This window comes from Cibotium barometz, chromosome 40, assembly GCF_041138505.1.
Source record: "Cibotium barometz isolate CiBa-2024 chromosome 40, ASM4113850v1, whole genome shotgun sequence".
Lineage (NCBI taxonomy): Eukaryota > Viridiplantae > Streptophyta > Polypodiopsida > Cyatheales > Cibotiaceae > Cibotium > Cibotium barometz.
In genome coordinates this window covers 10,439,770-10,445,769 of record NC_141085.1, presented here as the reverse complement: position 1 = coordinate 10,445,769, position 6,000 = coordinate 10,439,770, and positions in this window count along the sequence as shown.

Below are 6,000 nucleotides of genomic sequence, written 5' to 3'. Positions count from 1 at the left end.
TTATTCTAAAGGTTTAGCTTGAAAAACTACATCCTAAAGGCTAGTCAGCCGCATGGATTCTAGTCGATGGTTGAGGGGAGGGTTTAAGCCTTGCACAAATCGGCTAATGGATTAAGCCAAGGTCAAAGTTGGAGCATACGTCTTGAGTTTAACAAAATGGGAGTAGTAAGCATCGACTGATGAATTCTTTTGAGTCAAGCTATAGAACTCATTCATCTTTAGGGTTTCAAAGTCTAAGGGCAAGTACCTTTCCTTGTCCCTTGATTTTTTCCCAGACGATAGTGCTTTCTTGGACTTCCTTTTTTCTACCCCACTCATTCCACCATAGCTTAGCATCCCCAGTTAGTCGGAAACGTGCCAACATAGATTGGTTGACTTCATTAGTACCAACAAGACAGAAATAGTCGGTCATGGACTCTATCCATGCCTCTATATCTTTAGCCACATCTTTTCCTTCTCATGAGAAGGAAGAGGGTTACATCTGCTTAAGTAGGAATTTCCTTTTAGCTTCATCATCCTATTGATGTCTAAATAGAGAACATGATTTAATGCCAAACTTGAGGAAAACTTAAGAGGTGGAAAAGATAATATTATTCACTTTTTATTACATTTTGTGAATAAGATCGTGTGTTGATTTACAATACTTTCTTAAATATTGTTTATCCCTAGGACAAACTCGGAAGGCTATTTGGTAATATCCAAGGCATAGATTTTTGTGGAATCGGTGATCCTTGAAAATCCCAGGTGAAATCTACCACAACAATAAACCCTCGGCTTAGGGATGAATTGTTGTACCCAAATACGAGGAGGGGGGTTGGATTTATAGAGGAACAAAGGACTGGGGTACGTGTGAGAAAAGGTTAGCACCGGCATCACGAGCGAGGAGATGAGAATGCCAACCGCGAGGATATGAGAATGCCTATGTGACTGTATGGGTTGGATGGTTAATGGAGGAAAATGGCAAGAAGATCTACACAGCAGTCATGGGGTTAGCCTCGGTATTGACGTGCAAGGAGGGTCCAACCAATGCCAACATCAAAGGAGGTCTTGTTTGGTGTGGCCATAGCACTGACGCGCACAAGCGGTTGAGGGCTCAGTGGGCTCTATAGAAGAAGAAGAATGGGGAGGGGGTGGGCAGTTGAGTGCTGGCTGCCTCCTCTTTTTTATTTTTATTTTGTTTTCTAAAATATATGTATAAGCAAAGGTAAGCATGCGCAAGTCACAAAAAATCAAGGATTATACAACCCCGCTATCGTTGTCACCACATGTCGATTCTTTTAGCTCATCATCCTCATACTAGAGGAGATGCCCAAGAACCAATGGACAAACAAAGTGTGGCTGGTCTTTGATCTCTATGAAGGTCATCCATCAGTAGCTTGACCTTTATGGCATGGTCAAATACTTCCATGGCCTTAGAGTAGTCACCTTACTAGGTTTTGGAAACCCTTTGAGATTATGTGACAATCTAGTCGATGGCTTTCCTACAAGCCCTTTGTCACATCTTCCTATGAGATCGGCGGCATATTTGTGGTAGTATCATCCACGCCAGCCCAACCTAGTACATGTCCAATCCTTTATGGGTCCACTTTCGATACAAAACCCATATCCATGGACACCACCAAAAAGCAGAAGAAGGAAAGAGCAAAAAGATAAGAAAAAAGATAAGAGAGTCAAAGAAAGAAAAATGAAAAGTGTCAAAGAAAGCAAGATTGTTGGAGTTTTCACTAGAAAAAGCTTCTACATGGGCCCATCTTTTTCCCAATACCCATGCACGTGCCACCTACAATCTATACATGGGCTCTGCATATAATAGACACATAGGCATTGTTCTTCCATGGACCTACCATGAGCCTAATCATCGATAACCATCTAAGTTCATTTCTGGATGGGGAGACCATGGCGAGAACAAGCCTCGTCCATGGTATGACCCATTGCCTAGACCTTCCTACAATCAGCAAGAACCTTCAATGGTGTCATCTCTTCAACCACAACACCCATTGATCCATGATGCCTCTATCCCAAGTATTATACAATGCCAAATCCATCAAGCCATAGAGGCCACCCAGATCCATTGCAGCTTTGGGCACAACCATGCACAAAATTTGCTACCATGCTTGAAACAAAGTAATAATTTAGGCTTCCCTACAGCAGTGATGCCTAGTAAATGTCGAAAGAAGTAAAGAGAGTCGAAGAAAGTAGTTGAGTTGGAGAAGTATCTGTGTTGGAGAAGTGCACCTAAAGTAGTTGAGTTGGAGAAGTATTTGTGTTGGAGAAGTGCACCTATGCACTTCACCTACATATTTCACCACAGGCATAATATTTTCAATTATTGCATCTTACGACACATAAATACATACATTTGTAACTAACGTCATTAACGCCAACCATCCAGGTACATCTTTGGAGGATGAGGGTACCGTGGCAAGCACAAGCTTGGCCCATGGTACAACCCATTACCTAGAGAACACTTGACCTTGCAAGTACCTCCAATGAGCTTTTGTGCATGTATTCTCTACTTCACCTCCACTTCAGCACCAATAAAATCTCACCCTAGCTGACATTTTTGGCACAAAAAAGTCTCATCTCTCAGCATCATGCTGTGAGATCGAGCCATAATCTTATGTCATACCATGAAGATCCAGACCACCATCTACTTATGCAAATCATGCCATGGTGGTCATGGTGGTCATTTCACTAGTCACAAGGTGTGGACCGCTTCTACCAATCATCTCATATTGAAGGGTCCACACACCACTTCCACAACTAACAGAGGATTGGCTTGAAGAGCCTTTACATTACCTATCATTTTCAAAGGTGAGGAGGAGGAGGTGGCTAACAATATCGTTTTTTAGCCACCACCTGATCCAAGTATCCCACCTCGACAAATCCTAAGTCATTCTATGATGGAGGGTGAGCACATGTACCTTGTATATGATGGGAGGGTGAGCACATGTACATAGTAGCAGCAACACCATAAGAGGTAGGACTTAACAGTGTGTCTAAATGACCATCTATGCAATGCTATCATTGTGGTGGACCTCATCGAATAACTGAGTGTCTGATCAAGAAAAAGATGGCAAGTACTTTTGTGAGTACTCTTGCCTTGACTCCCTTATGCACAAGTTGTGGGATAGACCACATATACAAGGATTGCCCATTGAGAACTACTGGTACACTTGGAAAATAGAATGAAGTTAAACCAAGCACCATCATTAACTTGTTGAGTGTGCGGGATGGCTTCATCCACACAGTGCCTCTCAACGCAATCACATGAATGCAAAGAAGGTGGAGAGGTATTGCTCATGCTACCGCTGAAGCATCTGCTTCACAAAAATAAGGAACCCCAAGATAAGGAAGGGTCTTATCTTCTAGAGAGAGATTCCTGAGCAAGCACGAGTGACCACGCACACTTGGAAGAAAAGGGCCACAAAGATTGGCAAGGGAGACTATCGTGTCACTATACAAAGTGGATTCGATGAGGGGATATCTACAAATGTGTCACTATACAAAGTGGATTCGATGAGGGGATATCTACAAATGTGTCATATTCTCAACAAGCTACCTGCTGCCATCAAGGCTACCTAAAGCTTCCTAGCACTTTGCCCTGCATTGGGCTGTGAATCAGTGTCAAAATATACCACTTCATCTCGGCTGCCCACTTCATGGCATATCATGGATCATTCACACCTTTCCACCCCGGTAGTAACTTCACCACTAACTTGGGTGATGCAAGGATGCGATTAGGAAGCAGGCCACTTTGGAGGTTAACATGGTTTCACCCGCTTGACCTACTATAAGGCATTTTTCCATCTTACCTACTTGAACGAGCACTTATCCTTTGTAAGACAGCCTTGCCAATCTCAAAGAGAGAAAGTCTACGGACTTAGTGTGCATAGTTTACTTAAGACTAGTAATAGAGACATACCATTCCTAAGTAATCTTGTCCACCCACCCATTTCTTTTGTAAGACAACCTTGCCAATGTCAAAGAGAGAAAGTCTACGAACTTAGTGTGCATAGTTGCGTAAGACTATTAATAGAGGATGGACCATTTTTAAGTAACCTCAGTCGCCCATTAGCGTATCATGGATCATCCACACCTTTCCACCCCTGCCGTTACTTAATCCACCGACTTAGGTGATGCGGGACGTGGTCACCATTAGGAAGTGGGCTATGTTAACTGCTCCAGAGGTTAGCATAGTTTCATTGTCGGATCTACTATGAGGCACTTTTCCATCTTACTTGCTTGAACGGGAATTTATCCTTTATAAGACAGCTAGAACATATAAAGCGGCCTTGCTTGAACGGGAATTTATAAGACAGCTAGAACATATAAAGCGGCCTTGCTCAGTGCTTAATGTCAAAGAGAGAAAGTCTACATACTTGCTTAAGGCTAATAATGGAGATTGGACCATTTTTAAGTTTGGGCGGTCACTTATATATGTCATTTTTTACAATAAGTAAGAGGCAAGGCTAAGGTAGGCTCTTGACTTGAACACATGGAGATCATCCATAATACTAAATAACACTAAGCTCTTAATTGTTGGCAAGGCTAAGGTAAGCTCTTGACTTGACTTGAACACATGGAGATCATCCATAATACTAAACAACACTAGAATGGCCTCAAATACATATACCAATAACGATGTATTGTCAGTATTAAGTGGTCTCACCTACGATACACAACGTATTAGCATGGTATAATGGTCACCCAAGTGTTTGCTATAGAGGATGAGATCTAACAACGTAAACATAGAGGCTCTGCAAACTTGATGTGGTAGATACGCATAGGTGGAGACTAGAATACCTAGATAAAAAACGATTGTAGCTCTACAATCTATAACAATAGAATAAGAGCCATTATTAACGATTTCATTTTGAGCTTCAAAAATTTATCTCTATTTCTAGTCATAGATAGGCACTTTATGAATATATGAAGACTAATCATACACAAAATGTATACAACAAAAATGAACTACTCTAGAAGACAAAATTCTACTAACTCTCTCACTACCCAACCCACTAAACAATATCATAACGAGAGTGAGATAGAAGTGAAAACAAAGGCAAGAGCTCAACGGAACAGGGAGTTAAAACTAATAGTAGGAGAAGAAGTCATATTAAGTCCCAAAATACCCACCATTATTACTCTATGTAAACCCAACATTATTACTCTATATAAACCCTAGACACAAGTCAGATTCAATGCCGACCCGCATCACTAACATATAGGGTAGAGGGGCCTATTATGGATGGCTCCATCCCCACCTTTATCCCATTTGATGGTCCAAATGTGGATTTTACCCAACTCTAATAAAAAAGAAGGTGCTAAGGCGGTGGCTAAAAATCTGTCATAATATCGAGCGGCCCTTTGCCAAAAATACAAGTTCTCCTTTGCCTAACATCATGGGGGTAGTCGATTTTGATGGTTATTGATGTTGTTTTTTTGTCATATGTTGGAAATTGTATTCACATTCTTGTGAGAGTGACCGTGTTTTTTTTATTTCGAAAACGATAACCGAAAGTAGGCTTGATTTTTGACGGGCAAACCCTTCAAAATTGACGGGTTTAGTGGAGGTATTATATAATTTTTGACGAGAATTTCAAAAATTTACAAATATTTTACAACCAAAATGCAAAAAAATAGGCATGATGTGCCCGTCAAAAAGCAACCGTGACCGGAAGGCCTTTAGCCCATTGAAGTTTACGTAGATGTTCCACCACTTGTCATTAAATTAATTTATAATAGACACTGATGAAAATTCCATTGATAAAAATAATGAAAATATTTTAATTTTCCTTATCTTAAAAAGGCCAAAATTTCGAATAAAACATGTGGTCCCAATTTTTGAGTAGTTTCAAGAAAATAGACTACAAGGTACCACCTACCACTTGCACATCCAATCATCAAGATTGCTTACAACTCTTACAACTTTGACAATCATATAAATTCAACGTGGTGGGAGAGCTCCTCAAAAGTTTCAAAAATTTATTGAAAACA